This window comes from Grammomys surdaster, unplaced genomic scaffold, assembly GCF_004785775.1.
Source record: "Grammomys surdaster isolate TR1022 unplaced genomic scaffold, NIH_TR_1.0 201, whole genome shotgun sequence".
In the NCBI taxonomy this organism is placed as follows: Eukaryota; Metazoa; Chordata; class Mammalia; order Rodentia; family Muridae; genus Grammomys; species Grammomys surdaster.
This window is the reverse complement of record NW_021604646.1, coordinates 5,611,563-5,628,498: the sequence shown is the minus strand read 5'-3', so window position 1 is coordinate 5,628,498 and position 16,936 is coordinate 5,611,563. Positions and strand designations below refer to the sequence as shown.

The following is a 16,936-nucleotide window of genomic DNA, read 5'->3' as shown; positions in this document are numbered from 1 at the left end:
ATATATTTCATTTTGATTGTCCATGGAGGTCAGCAAACTTGTTAAGAGACCATGAGTAGAGTGCTTTCTAGGTAAAGGAATAGAATTCATCGTTTTAAAGAGTAATAATGAATGAGGTTGTGCCAAAGCATGCTGTGGTGAGACTACACGGTAGAGGAGGAAGAACTGGGTTGGGTAACGAACATTCAAGAAAGAGTCATTGGGAATTCACTGCTGTATAAGCTTCCTAAAACATATACATATAAAATATACATATATAGCTCTCTCTCCTCCAACCGAGCAAGATGCCCAAAGGAAAGAAGGCCAAGGAGAAGAAGGTGGCCTCCGCCCACGCCGTCGTCAAGAAGCAGGAGGTCAAAAAGGTGGTCAATCCTCTGTTCGAGAAAAGGCAGGCCCAAGAACTTCGGCATTGGGCAGGACATCCCGCCCAAAAGAGATCTAACACACTTCGTTAAATGGCCCTGATACATCATGCTGCAGCAGCAAAGAGCCATCCTCTATAAGTGACACAAAGTACCGCCTGCCATTAACCAGTTCACCCAGGCCCTGGACAGGCAAACAGCTACTCAGCTGCTTAAGCTTGCCCACAAGTACAGCCCAGAGACAAAGCAAAAGAAGAAGCAAAGGCTACTGGCCCGTGCTGAGAAGAAACCTGCTGGCAAAGGAGACGTCCCAACTAAGAGACCACCTGTCCTCCGAGCAGGAGTCAATACAGTCACCACCTTGGTGGAGAACAAGAAGGCTCAGCTGGTGGTGATTGCCCATGATGTAGATCCCATTGAGCTGGTGGTTTTCCTGCCTGCCCTGTGCAGAAAGATGGGTGTGCCCTACTGCATTATAAAGGGGAAGGCCAGGCTCTGTCGCCTGGTCCACAGGAAGACATCCACCACTGTTGCCTTCACACAGGTTAACTCAGAAAACAAGGGTGCTCTGGCTAAGCTGGTGGAAGCTATTAGGACCAATTATAATGACAGATATGACGAGATCCGCCGCCACTGGGGAGGCAACGTTCTGGGTCCTAAGTCTGTGGCCCGAATTGCCAAGCTGGAAAAAGCAAAGGCTAAAGAACTCGCCACTAAACTGGGTTAAAAAAATAATGTACACTTAAGTTTTCTGTACATAAATATAATTACAAAATTATCTTCCAAAAAAATAAAATATACACATATAAAAATATGTACAAAACATAGACATATATAAAATGCTTAAATGGAGCAACTTTGTAATGAGGGCACAATGTCACTTTTAGACACCAGAGTTTAATACATTAAAATAGCATGTACAAAGAATGAGTTTTCTTTTGGATCTGTTGTTCAGTTGGGACCTCTAAATCTTATAGACTATTGTTGGCACTCCTGGTTATCCCACAGAACTTCACAGAATGATCGTATTAATGAAGATACTATATACTTGAAGCAAAGAACACAGAGAGATCAACCTGTTACTGTCCTGTATGTTTCAGCACCACTGGCTACCTTCACTGTTCTAGAAGGTGCTGTGCTTGCTAGTAGAGAAGTAAAACATCCATCAGTCTTACTCAGTACTGAATGCTGTGAACAGCAATCACAGCTGGCCGGGCAGTATATGTCCCCCAACATGGAAGGTTAGGGAAGCAACCAAACACTTTCTGATTAGATTCATGTCACACTCCACAAGATGGAACCCATACCTGTCACTGATATCAGAACCAAGAAACTGTGGCTAGATGGGCTGTAAGTCCTGGTGGGGAGAGCTTGCTATTATTATTCTGTTGAATGGGTGTCATATTGAAATAATTTCATGGTTGGACGATGTCAGAAGTTAAGAGCATATACTACTCTTGCAGAGGACCTGAACTCAGCTCACAGCCCTTATGTTCAGGAGCTCACAACCTGGAACTTTAGGCCCAGTGGGGGCACAATGTCTAGGCGCTCCCTAGGCATCTGTCATCAGTTGCATAATTAAAAATAAGACAAATAAATCTTTAAAAGAAACAACTAAGGACATGATTTGACTCATAGGTTAAGTGCACTTCTCATCCCACATCAAATAAGCTTCTTTTTTGCAGTCAATGGTGATTGACACGGAGACCATTGACTGGTTGACATGCCTAGAGTACATAACTGCAGAGTTCTCAGCTCTAAATGGGACTTCTATATCACACCCCTGCCCTCAAAGCTCAGGGATCATTAGGGAAGATAGAGGTGGGGCTTAAGAGTCAGAGGTGGTAGATGATCACAGGGAACATTATTTTCTGGATATCGCAGGGCAGCTGCAAATATGAACTCTCAGCAGTTGTGACACCATGCTCAAGACCGCTACAATTCAAGCCTCACAGAATCCCAGCATGGAGTGTTGAGGGGGTACAAGCTTAAAGGCAGCTTAACTGCATGAGATGAAGCCTCTAAGAGTGCAGCTGGTCGCAATTTATTTTCAAAGGAAGTAATTCTTGGCATTACTTATGTTTGTTAATATTTATTAATGCTTGGTTATTTCTATATATATTATTTAAATATTTCATCTCTTTAAATTACTTAATATGTCTATAACTGTGTTTTGAGCTGCACGGTCTGTCCAAAGCTGAGAAAATTCTACTGAAGTAACATCCCAGTTTTCAGAGAGCTTCTTCTTAATTTAGATGAATTCAATATTTTGTTACAAAATAATTTATGACTCTTAACTCCATTAAGAATTGTGCCTTTAATCAATATGAAATGATGTTTTCTGTCCCATATAATGCTGTTTGGCTTTGATTTTCATTCAGTCTGAAATAAGTAATATCTCAGAATTACTTGGCAATGATTTTAATATTTTTATAATGCATTTATTTACACAGCATGCACTTAGATTGGAAGAAAGACTAATCAGAAAATGTTTATTTCAAGTGAATGTTCATAAACAATTTCCATCTACTGTCAAAATTAATACAGATTTTTATAAATGAGTAAAAATTCTAACAAATATGTCTATATTTGCAGTTTTCACAGTAGGTAAATATTCATCTCTAATACATTTAACTTAAGAAGCTAAAATTGAGAAACAAATGTATTTATGAATTTATCTGAATTAACCGAGTTTTATATTTCTGTATTAATAGAACAGGACAGATTATTCTGTAGTGATAAATGGAGGAAAGGGAAGGAAGGAGGAAACCTCAGTTATATAGCACAAGAATGGGTTTCTCTGTTATTATAGCTCATTCTGATTCCAGCAGTTTTCGTTTTCTGTTATAAATTATTCAGAAATCCAGGCTCATTCATTCTGTCACAATACAGACATATGAGGATAGAGCTCCTGCAGTGCCACCCACAAGTGAGGACTGGGTCCTTCGCAAAACCTCCACACAGCTTTTTTTTTTCCTGTCTCTCACAATTTGCTTATTTCTTGGTAAAGCGTTTCAATTTGTGTTTCTTCTGTTAGTCCAATTTGAGGTCATGTTCATTCTTTTTATTGTCTCCAGGCATACATCAATTCCGTTACTGCATCTTTCAGTACCCTTCTCATTTTTTCTCATCTGAGAAACAGCTGAAGCAGCTGCCTTTCCTTCTCATAACTGTGCATTGTCATTCTGGAGACAAAGCACTAAAGAGAGAAAGCGTTTCGTAGAGACTGAGGCATTTTGGATTCTTAGGAAAGTGCCTAGAATTTTCTTAACTTCCACTGTAATTTCTGCTGAATGATGGTACATCATTTCTGCTGAATGTTTGAGTCTTGATGAAGATGTACTATTATTCTTGTTCTCAAACCGACAGGGATTTTTGTTTTTCACCTACTTGTTCTTCATGAGTGGAGGAATCCTGTGGTTTTGCCTATAATCATGCTGATAACAAAATGGCCTCTCATTCTCTCAGATGCACTGTTGCCTGGCCTAAGTTCCTCACCATGGATCTAGCTGAATTTCAAGAGGCTTATGCAGTCCTGACTGACTTCCTTGTGATATCTTCTGTAACACTCATGAGTCTTCCCCCCTTTTCCTGGCTTTCTTACATGTCAATGCTGTTACAATTTGCCCCAGTGAAGCAGTTAGTTGCCTTCAAGAGTTTATTTTTAAAAGATGACCTGAGGCAAAAGACTAGAGCCTCATCCCCTGACTTTTATTTCTAAAAAGGTACTTACAGATTTGAAAACATGGTAATCAAATCCAGAAACAAAACTCAAATTCTTCATGTCATAATTGGAAGGAATGTGCAATGTTCTCTATAGGTCTGTAAGTTTGAATATTAAGTTTACATTTGGTGGTATTGAATGGAGAAGCTATGGAACTTTTAGAAAGTGGACCCTTGTTAGAAGATGTTGAATTCTTATATCCATAAGAATTCAACATATGGCTTTGAGGCTCTATAGCCTGGCCTTACTTAGTATTGTCTCTTTGGTTGCTATGGTTAGATGAAACGTGGTCTGACAGCTTGCTGCACATTCTGCCCTATCTTGTCTCTGTTCTCATATCTTCCTTACTCTGATGATGACCTCCAACCCACTGTACCAATAAGCCAAAACAAAACATTTCTTTCAGCACTGATTACATTTTGCTGCTGTGATAAATACAATAACCAAAAATAATGGATGGAGGAGTTTGCTTTGTCTTATGGTTCTGGAGAGGTGAGTCCATCATGTCAGAGAGGAATGATAGCAATTGGTCAAAGCAGAACAGCTGAGAGAACATATCTTCTCCTGTCCCTGCACACACACACATACACACACACACACACACACACACACACACAGAGAGAGAGAGAGAGAGAGAGAGAGAGAGAGAGAGAGAGAGAGAGAGAGAGAGAGAGAAGATATAATTGAAAGTGGGAAGACTATAAATCTCACATCTAGTGATTTACCTACTCTAGAGAAAAGATACCCACTAGAAGTTCTATAGTCTCCCAGATAATATCACTGACTGTTCAAGTAAATGAGATTATGGAAGACATTTGTCATTCACGCTACCACTCTTCTGTAAGGTATTTTTGTCGTGGTTATTTATCACACAACTAATATACTTTCTTTCCCCTTTCCTCATCCTTAACTCTTTATTTTGTGTTACTACCTCAAAAATTAAAATCCTCAGACATACTTCAATCTTTTTCAGGCTGTGCTTTTGTTGTGGATCATGTTTAGAAACCTAGTTTGCCAACCTGATTATGTCAAGATGCATCTTTCAGTTTGTGGTCTATATTGAAGAGTGTTAAATGGTGAGCCAAGCCTTTTACATTTTTGCCTTCAGAGAAAACATTGGTGTAGACTTATATGTTTATATATAATGCTACCTTTAAGTGATTTCCTTACTCTCTAAAATATTCTTCTAGGAATATGTCAAAATGCAACCTCAAACTTAATTCTTACTGAGTTTTGCATGTCTGTGCTTTATTTCTTGGTTTTCTATTCCCACTGTGGTAAGTTGTAATGACTTACTGATTTTGCTGATTTTGACCATTTCATAATTTGGTATAGAAGAAAAGATAGTGGTGAACAGTCCAAGTAGAAATATTATATTATGGTAACATTCAGTCATAACAAAATAGTTGTCATGATTTAGTTATGAAACGTTTCCCAAAAGGCCCATGTGTTAAAAGCATAGTCCCCAGTGTATCTGTGTTGAGAATTTTGATCTTGTGGAAGCAATTAGATCCTGGTATATCAGATCTCCAGAAATTAGTCCATTGGACAGTCCACAGCTTACTGAGCTATGGAAAAATGACAGAAATTTTGGAGATAGTGGGGACTCAGAGGAAGTAGGTCACTTGGGCACATCCTTGAAAGTCTATATTTTTGATTAATCTCTTTCTCTTCCTCTCTGTATTTCTATTTTCACTAGTCACTTGGTGACCAACTTTTCTCTGCCCTCCACACACAGCAAGATGCTCTGCCACACTGCATACCTACAGGATTGGACTGAAATATGCCATGGTGAAACTCTATCTTTCATTAGTCAAAATACATTGTCTTTGTCTAAAGTTGGGTTTTACATGCATTGTGTCCAACAATGTAAAGCTGACCAATACAAAGAATTTCAGATTGTAGCAAGCCTGGTGTCTCTGACTTAGGCGAAAGGAACAACAGAGTTCCTGAGTTTACTTTCTTTTCAGACTAGGTTGTTTTCTTCCATCTATATGCTAGAGGAAAAAACATAAACCCAAATTCTAAATTGAGCTACAGAGATGTTAGATAAAGATTACAAAGTTCTGGTTCGCGAGAATTTTACACCTTCTGCCTAAAGTTTTGATTGTGTTATCAGTTTAATATGCTAGGTGTTTTCACAGGAAATAGGCACATTGAGATATGCAAACCGGGCCTGCTATTTAGAAGCCACACTAAACTTTTAGAACCTGTAGTTATATTCTTCAGTAGTTTCTAACTCATAAAGAAATAATATTATCTTGCATTTTCCAGTTTGCTAAAGCAAATTAACTACATTGTTGACTTTCTGTGGTCTCCTTTGAATGGGAAACACAATAAAAATGAAATAATGGTAATAATCACAGTTGCCTGAAGGTTTTCTCCAGTGTGCATATAGAGCACACAGGCACCCACCCATAAATGAAAACTTATATGATCAGACCTTTTTCAAACAGGCTACTAATTAGCTTCTATAATTAATACCTTAGTCGTGTAGAGAAAGCCAAGTAATTATCTGGTATATTCCAAAGGTGAGTCACCCTGTTTTAAGTAGCCATCATCCTAGAAATACAATCGTGAAATAACAACTTCTACCTTGTGTTTAGAGGGGTCATAAAGTGCTCCAGCCACTCTGACTACAATTATTCCAAGAACCTCTCTGTGTGTACATCAGCAGAGATATTATTTCTCCTCCTTTTCTATGGTGTCAGTGAGCAGCTCGTTCTGTTTATTACAGCCATCCATATTCCTTGATACATGAGATTTAAACCTTTGGATACTTCTTGATTAATGAGTACTGAGCCCTTGCCTTTATAACATTCTATTTTTTGTGTATTTCTAGTTCCTAGCATACTCAGCCAGCAGAGCACTTATTCCATCTAACTAGGTATTTCTAGAGAAAGGAAGAGGTGTGTGGATTAGGGATACTTATTAGACAAAAATTAGAGGAAAAAATAAAAGTTATGAGTTTATGAACTAAATTCATTAAAGACATTAAACTTTTTGGATATATTGTTAAAATAATATATTACTCACCAATTAAACCAGTCTTGATCTTAAGATGTTTTAATGTGTTTTGAGCTTCACATGTACACTGGGACACAAACTCACCCACACACATGTGTAAACACATGTACACATGCATGCACATATGCAATCACAGAATTAATAAATAAATGTACAAATATACTAAAAACTACAAAAATTCTTTTAAAGGACTTTAATTAGAATATCATTGTGTTAGTTATTTTTATTCTAATTCTAATTAAATTGCTTAGGTCCTAAAGAAATATTTATATAGAGAACTCCCTGACTAATTAGCCAATACTGAGTAGTCAGCCCTAGCAACATGCAGGTAACACTAAATAGAATCGTTAGGCTCTATTTATATGGTTAAAGTAAGAGACTGAGAATTTGGGACAGATTATATGTTAGGTGTGGGAGTTGGATAATTGAAGAGATGTGAGTTCTTCACTAGAGACAAGAGTCATGAGAGGCTTTGCAGGGCCTCATGTAATCCAAAAGTGTAAAAGGCTAATTGTACTTCGAGGGCATTAGACTCAGTGCAGTCCCTTCTTTCTATTGCTTATTTGGGAATTTCATCTACCAGTCCTCTCATATCCAAGCCCTCTCCACTACCATCCCCCCAAAGAAAAATGGACAGGAATAAAAAGAGGAAGAATAAAAACCAAACAAAAATCAAGTCTATTTTGTGTGATCCATTACTCACTGGCACATGGTCAAAGTCCTATGGGCAAGTCCCTCAAGGTTAGGTGAGACTTTATCCATTTGCAACCTAGCCAGGAGCCATCAACTACGGAGCACAATACAGTGTGGAGGTGGTGAGGACAGGGCTACCACTCCAGTGCTGGTTCTTAGTTGACATCATTCATCTAGTTTTGCCAGCTGAATCCTACATGCAACTCTCACTGTATCATTTCTTTTCTGAACTCTGCCTGATCAACTCAATGGTCAGTGTGTTCCTTCAACTAGAGCTGAATTGTGTATTCTTTGGTCTAGTTTACTTAGTTTTGGTTTCATTCCTTCTTAACCTAAGAACTTACTTCATAATTTGACCAAGGATGAAACAGGAAAAAGAACTGAAAGTGAAGAAAGTCTCGGCAGTTTGACAGAGATTCTAACCCACTCAGAGCTCTCAGTGACACTTGGTCATACTGGAGAGTGCATGACTTTGAAAGGTTGTCCTTTCACAAAAAAAGAAAGCTGAAGTGTACTACCTGCCATGAAATACCATTATGGATTCTTGATTGGAAAACCCAAGGAAAATGATTAACATATGAAACTCACATGACAAATATTTAACATATACATATTTATAATTATACCTGTAATAATAAAAAACCAAAATAAGCAAAAGTGTCACTTTCTAGGGTAAGTAGCTACATCATTTTTCTACAAAAAGTCAGATAGTGCCAAACATAAAACTCTCAAAATAATATATCCTTTAGCCATTTCTCTTGGTTGCCTCCCAGAACATGAAGGTAAAGCTATTGCTGGAGACATCTCACACTTCAGACACAGGACTTAGAGACATTAAACCAAAATTGACCTGAAAGCTTCTTTCTTAAAGAGTAGCTCTTAAAGTATCATAAGGTGCTATGCAAGCTGCCAAAGGAAAATCAATAGCCATTCACAGCTATAAAGCCTATGAACCACAGTAATGACTAGAATGGCAGACAAGATATCCCGAGGGTTCAATAGTGGAAGTTGTATCTTGGGGGTAACTCATGGTCATTTGGTTGGATTTAAGGCCAACTGTTGTAAACCTATCCAACTACATGTGGCTGGTAAGGTCATTAACTCTAGAGGAAAACTTGTATTGCCATTTTCTTAAACCACTATAATTTCTAATTACATTCTGTTTGCCATAGAGAAGTGTAGTTTTTACACTTCACCAAAGAAAGTATCTTGTGCCACAGACAACAACCATTACAGAAATCCATAGACGATCACAGGGTAGAGAACAATTGACCGGTTTACCCAACCACAATTGATATATCTACAACATACTGCTTATATTGCAGAAGAGAGTGTGAAGACTGTAAGAACCAGAGAGCCAGGATATCTGCTATGAGATGATATCTTCTATATATGATGGGGTGCAGCGTATATGTGCAATCTAAAAAATACACTCTCCGTAACAAGACTTGCACAATGACAATAGCAGCTGGCATACTAATATGAATATTGAAAATCCTACAATGTCCTACAACAAATTGAAGGGCTAGACAATTAACTGTGACTCAGAGAGAAAGAATTCATCTTCTCCTAGGCAAGTCCTTGATATTTGGTTTCCAATCCCAAATAAGGAGCTCTAAACACATACAAGCAACATTAAATTGACTCATCAATTTGCCTATATATATTACATATTCAGTTAAAAGTAAATTTAATCAATTTAAGAGGGTCTGGGGGCTGGAAAAAGGAGGGGAAAATAAGGGGCATATATGATTACATTTCATTGTATGCATGCATGAATTTATCAAGAATAGAAAAAAAACCAAATAGTAAATATGTTAGTGTTTCTGGGACAAAAGACAATACAGAGCATGGCAATAGGTTATAAGATAAAGAGGCAAAAGAAGACATATGAATATACTGACATTATACTTAAAATCTTAAGTCATTATAGCATCATTATTGTGGAAGACAGAGCAGCTGTCTCTGTGTAAGTGAAACTGAGAACTCCTTAAAGTAAAAATTTGTTTTTTAAAAAAGCTTAGATTCTTAAATCTAGTACTAGAATACAAATTGAAAAACTAAATATATTCTTCCTGGAAGTAAGCTATTGAATGTTTTCTTCTGGCTTGTTCCCTTTGTATTTCGTAGAAAAATAGACCCCATAATTGAGTAAGTATTCCAGTGCACCATTAGAGAACCATAGAATCCATCAGTATCCAGGTAAGGAAACACTGTAGGAGAACTGGGTTAGGCAGTTAAGAGCACTGATTGCTTTTTTGGGTGACCTGCATTTGGTCCTTGAAATCTACATGGTGATCATAAGCATCTGATTCCAATAACCAATCAGACATTTAAAATTACTTTAAGCAATTTATATGTTGTAATTTTGATTTTATGTGCATGGTATAGGTGTTATCTTTACACACACACACACACACACACACACACAATTCCTGATTCCCTGAAATTGGAGTTACAGACAGATGGGAGTTATTATGTGGAATCTATTAAACAAACCAAGGTCTCCTGGAAGAACAGGCAGTGATCTTAACTAATGAACCATTTCTCTATTAGATTAAAAAACCAGCATTCTCTTTTAATTCATTTGAACACAAAATACTATGCATCATTATTTTTAACTGGTATAAGATACCTATAAAATATCTCTTTTTAATTTTGTGAAATATTTAACTTATAAAGTAAAAGAGACTTGTAAAAGTTGTACACTGCCCCTATAATTTAAAACTAATTTTGGCACAAAATTGTGATGTTCTTGGAATCACAGATCTTTCTATTTAAGATGCTAGATGAATTCTTAAATACATTTTCTTCCTAGAATTTGTAATCAATGAACACAGCCTCACCTAATTTCTTTATCCAGGTCTATTGCTTCAATGAGATCTACTGGATATTTTCAACAGAATGCCCCACAGACTTCAGAAATGTTACCTTCCGCAATGGGATTTCTGAACTCTAAGATATATTCTTTCAGCAGAGCAAACATTTCAGAACTCCTAGAATATATAGGGGAACATGAACTTGAGTTACTTAACCTTTAGACATTGCTTTCTCACTTATAAATTTAAAATAATAGCAACAGTAGTTCAAAATAAAAATTGTGCATTAAAAAACACATAGAAAATTTGAAAGATAATTCTAATTTTAAAGTCCTTTAAAATTAATGTTTAAATCATTTCCTTAGGTAGGTTTCATTAAAACATTTTAATATACATGTATCATAAGATTATTTCATATTCACCTCAATTATCCTGTTTTTCCCTTTAGCTCTTTTGTGTTCTGTCTCATTTTCATGCTCCACTTCTGCTTTGTGTGCCTTATATGTATATATATGATATAAATGACAGTTTGCACATTGAAGAACGTTTGATATTTGTCCTTCTTCTTCCTCTTCCTGAATAGTCTTTTCAAATTCTTTTCTCACACTTCCTTGTACTCAGTAGCCTTTCTTTCACATCTTTCACAATAATACCCCTTGTTTCTTTCACACACACACACACACACACACACACACTTACACTCACTCACTTACTGAGATTCTCCATATGAAAGGAAAACACACACCGTTTAATGTCTTTCTGATTTTGGCATCATTTCTACTCAGCACCTAATGCAGTCATTTGAAAAATGCAGCTCCACTATGTATGAGAATAAAATGTAACTGGAGGTCTGCTTTTTCCAGTGCATTTGCATCACTGCATCAACCTCTTTAGGCACTGTATATTTCCAAATATGACTCCCACAACATCTTATTCCTTTTGATATTCCCACATTAAGCAACATTTCTATCCTGTTCTTGAACCCATGCCAAATTTGTAACTATCATATCTGATACAGTAACATCAAACAAAGATACATTGTAACGTTATGAAGTACATTCATCCTATTTTCTTGAGTAGTGACTTCGGTATCCAACTCATCTTGTGTAATGGAAGCTATGCAATCCCATGGAGAAGTCACATACAAGTGGAGTCCCTGCTAGGCAATCAGATGACAGCAGGTGATGCCTGATGGATGTGTGAGTGATGCAACCAACTTCCAGCTTTTGAGACTTTCCCAAAGAGATTCCAAAGAAAGGCAACTCATCCCTCATGAACCTTGCTCTAATTTTAATGGCATCAACAAAATAAATGGTGTCTTATTACTACTGGTAATGCAATTAGTAATCATCGAGTCTTATTTATCATGACTCAGCTACTGCCATATTCCTCCCTTTGTTTTTTTGTTCCAGCCAGACTAGGCCTTATAGACTTCACAATATCTCCATTTCTCATTGCCTTTAACATAGATCTCTTACTTAGGTAGAGTCCATTTTTATTTATCCTTTTATATTTTTTCAAATATAACTTTGTCAAGAAAAGCTTCTTAGTCATCAGCTTAACTAACTCTCAGCTTTCCTGTGGACAACATAGGTACGTGCATGTGTGCTGATGTGTGCGTGTGTGTGTATAGTTGTGGTCACAATTTGCTTATACTTTCTCTATAAAATGGAGAAAAAGTCCACAAAGATCAGTTCTTAGACTTTATCACTGCAACTTAGAATCTGTACACTATATACTGAACCTTTCCATTGGATTTGCCGAAGTGATTCAGGAACCATTCAAAATATTTATCTAATTCTTAATCTGTCTCTAACAGTTATAGACAGAGAAATCTAGGTAGCACTCTTGGTGAGTTCACAATTTAATGAGACATAGAAAATTACCGATATAATTTCTGTCAGTGATTGCATGCTGTGGAGAGAAACAAAGTACAGCACATGAAAGAGAACTGGGAGGTGCATCATAGATGCTAATTCTAATGCAGCTGAGAGAAGTTGTGTTACAGAGAGAAGAAAAAGCTCAAGAGAAAACAAGATGAAACTACTTTATACTCAAAGTATACAAAGTCCATAAGAGTGAGCCCGAGGGAACAGGATGTGACATCAGAGGAGGATGATTCAGCTTTGGAATCCAGATCAAAATTTTCTAACTGTGAGAAGACTCTATCAATCACTTGATATTTGGATATCAAGTGAGTTTATGACATTTATTATTCAGCAGTTTCTGAGTATAAACTGTCTTTTGGGTGGAGTAGAGGGAAAGTAAAAAAATCAGAGACTGTGACAAAGAGTTAGATCAGCGCATCTATATTCAAAACAGAAGCAATGGAATTGGCTGAATGGAAGATGAGCTTGATCTCTCTCTCTCTCTCTCTCTCTCTCTCTCTCTCTCTCTCTCTCTCTGTCTCCTTCTCTTCCTGTCCCTCTCTGTCTCTGTCTCTCTGTCTCTGTCTGTCTCTGTCTCTGTCTCTGTCTCTCTCTTTCTCTCATCCTTTTCCTCTCTCTTGCTTTTCCGCAGGGCTAATTCATTCTTAACGTTCTTTAATTCTCTAGAAGTTGAGCCAAATATCTTGAATCTCTATCAATTTTACATACATGTCAGCAAAATTAAAGTTTCTTGGAGTCAAGAGACCTTCTTAGTGAATCTTATTTCCAGTGTTCTAACTTCTTTAACTCTGTGGTTATTTTCCTTCTTGCAATAAGCAAGAAATCCTCACTGGGTGCTTCTGTTAATATGTTGGACTGTATTCCCCCATCCCCACATGAGCTTAAATGCACTCCCTTTCCCCAGGACACATGTGCCGGCACAGTTTTACAGGTGAATTAATGGTTCATTTCATTTGATTTTCTTCAAATGAGCTCCAGTTTATTGCTCTTCAATTTGTTTTTGGAAGATTTATTTTAAAAGACTTTTATTTCTGTTCCTAAAGTATTTATCCTCTGGGTGTCTTCTCTTTCCTGTACGATGGGAGACTAATTATTCTTCTTCTAATGAAGTTCTAAGTGCATCCCATATGGTGGCATATGTCTGTGCAGACCAAAGATGTACTGGGATAGAATGAGTAAATTCCTCTCCGGGGGGTTTCCTTACAAACTTTGCTTTGAAACAGCAGTGAGTTCAAAGATTCATGGAGTCTAAGTCACCATAGAGATCATCTGCTGTCTTCAGCCTTCCTTCTTTTACAGATAGGCAACAAAGCAACAGAATTAGCCCAATCTTGAAAGAGCTGAAGGCTGGGAATCAAGAAACTCGAGTTCTATTCCCCATCTGCCAGTGACATTTTAAAATGTCTTTTATATTAGAGTCTTTTCATTTCCAGATGAGAAAATTGATTCAAAGAGCAAAATGGGGATATAAATTCCTCAGGGAGGTCTTGCTTCTGTCTCCCATTCAAAGTCAGCATTCTTTCCTTTAAAGTGATTGTCTGTGTTTGTAAATAATATGAATCAAGTAAAATTACAGTAAGATATCAATACCTTCTACCCAACTGAATAGAATATACATCCCTTTTGTTGACTCTATTCTATATGCAATAGACACTAGATAAATATTTGTAAAATGAATACATTAAATAATATTGGCAAGACCTATTATGTCTCAGGCAGTATAACACGTAATAATAAACTAGTAGTATATGAAAATAATGCCTTTAAGAAATGAGAATCTGGAACCAGCAACCAAAGAACATACATAGGCTGGACCTAGCCATTCTCCCCTCCACCCAGTTCATATGTAGCAGATGTGCAGCTTGGCCTTCATGTGGGTCCTGAACAATTGTAGCAGGGGTTATCCCAAAAGTTGTTGTCTGTACATGGGATATGCTCTTCTAGCTGGGATTACAGGTCTGGCCTCAGTGAGAGATGAAGCACTTAATTTGGCAGCTACTTGAAGTGTCAGGGTGTGAAGATACCCAGGGAGACCCACACCTGCTCAGAGGAGAAGGGGAGTGGGATGGGAGAAGTATTGTGAGAAGGGGTGAAGGGAGGGGGACAGTGAGCCGAATGTAAAGTGAATAAGAAAAAATTAAATTAAATTTAGAAAAAAAAAGAAAAGCTGAAGTGAAACTCAAAAAGATTTGAGAAAACTGGCAACGACTAATCAACTTATATAAGTACTTGGATGTTCAAAACCAAGGCCTGTCATAGAACCAAAGCAATAATTAACTGTGTCTCCCATTCAAAGTTATCATTGTTTCCTTTAAAATGATTGTCTGTGTTTGTAAATAATATTAATCAAGTAATTACACTAAGATTAGAATACCTCTTACCCAATCAAATAAACTGTACGCCCTTTTTTGTCGGTCCTATCACATATACCATTGGCACTAAATAAATATTTGTGCAATGAATCGAGTAAATAATATTGTCAAAACTTGTTATGGATCAGGCAGTATAGCAAGGAATTTATTCATAATAATTAGATGGAAGGACAATAATTTCTTAATGCATTAGTTTATTGGGTTATTTTTGGTAAACCTGGCAATTCTGTCAAAGGAGAACCCTTTCCTTATATATTCTTCTCAGGTATACTTGACCATATTAAAAATTAGACACAGGGAATTTCAGTATGGAGCTGGTAAATACATCCTTGCATCATATTCTTTGAGGCATTAAGAAAAGAACTGGATGCTTTTACTTCCTAAGTTTTAGATATTGCTTATTAGTTTCCTTTTATGTGTTTGCCTCTGGAACAAATGGGTGGAAATGGAAGCAGAGAGAAATGTGAAAGGGATGCGTGACTGTTACTTCTGCTAACGTCATAAGAGTACATTTAATTCCACACCCATTTTAATACTCTGTACTTAATGAAGCCATTCAACTATTTTCCAATGGCAAACTAGTTGTAGAGAAAAATGGAGTCAATTATTTCTAAGTTTTCGCTTTGATGAGTCAGTTTTATTGTATGCATTTGTGAGTTGCTACATAATGATTAGGCATGTGACATATTTACATATGCATGAGATACAATTTAGGTGCCGCAAAATTTACTGTGAAAGGTAATGGTGTATATGAGATGAAAATGCCAGTTATTGAGGGCCACATACAGATTAAACTTCTTTATATATCGTTTGTTCTCATATTAAAGCCAGAAGTACAATATGATGATCACTGTTGACCAAAATAATGAATCTGTGCATATTTAAGTAGATCACTGCAGGTCATACAGATGGTAAGCATTAACAACAAGCTTAAATCTAAATATAAATCTATATTAAATACTTGTAAAGATATTTACTAATTTATTTGTGTAAAGAGCCCATTGGTAATCGAAAATACTTTTTCATTGGATCTTCTATAATTAAATAGAAGGGCTTTTTGAGAATAATATATACCATTAGCTATGTTCCTACCATCCTGAATTAGCAACCTCTAACATATTTGAACATTTCTATCGTTCTGTTGCTTTAACTGTGGATTTATAGAAAGAAACCTTCTATCTGTTATAAAAGGAAAATCTGTTTCTGAAAAAAAATCAAGAAATGAAGAACATCTCTACCATCAAATGTTAGGTATGCCCAACTGTAACAATGTATATTAAAGAGGGAAGTAGAAAGGAAAAAAAAAGATTTAAGAAAGTGTGGGAAGGGAATGTACAGGGGACCAGGAGGTGGCTCAATAGATAATATGCTTGTTTTCCATGTGAGAGGGTCTGAGTGATCACCAGAACTCATACAAAAGCTAGGATTGCATGCCAGCTAGCCCATGGTTAGGGCTCTCCAAAAGTAGTCATGGGATCCTTTAAGACTAGACTATTGAGCTTTGATGGATGCCATAGAACGTGCCTCAGTAACATAACATAGAAAGTAATAAAGGAAGACATTCAGTATCAACATCCAATACCCCTATACCCACAATGTTCATGCATGCTCTCATACTTATGCACCTATAACACAAACAAACACACACATACATGTATACACACACAAAGGCCATATACATGTCAAACCAAAAGAAGAAGTGTGAATATGTATTGTACACATTAAAACGAAATTGTTGCATAAGTATGTGTATAATCTGAATCTGGAGCTTCTACCCCATCTTTGATGGTTCAGTTCTCATATAAAAAACAAACAACTTTTATATTTATAATAAGCCTTAATCAACACTAGAGCTAACTAAGATATTAGTCACTAGATATCTACCATGTATACGTATTAGAATCTACTTATTCTTCATTATCCCCAAGTTATAATTCGCCATGTTCCATCTGGGCAGCTGTTAACTCAAATTAACTATGTCCAATATGAGCTATGTTAACTCATGGCTATGTTATCATGATTCATCTACCCCATGAAGGCCTCCCCCTCT

General features: G+C 36.8%; 1 pseudogene; it reads left to right on the top strand.

Annotated features, from left to right (window-relative positions):
• The first annotated feature begins 278 nt into the window (after nt 1-278).
• On the top strand, nt 279-1,089 carry LOC114623761 (annotated as a pseudogene).
• The last annotated feature ends 15,847 nt before the right edge of the window (nt 1,090-16,936 follow it).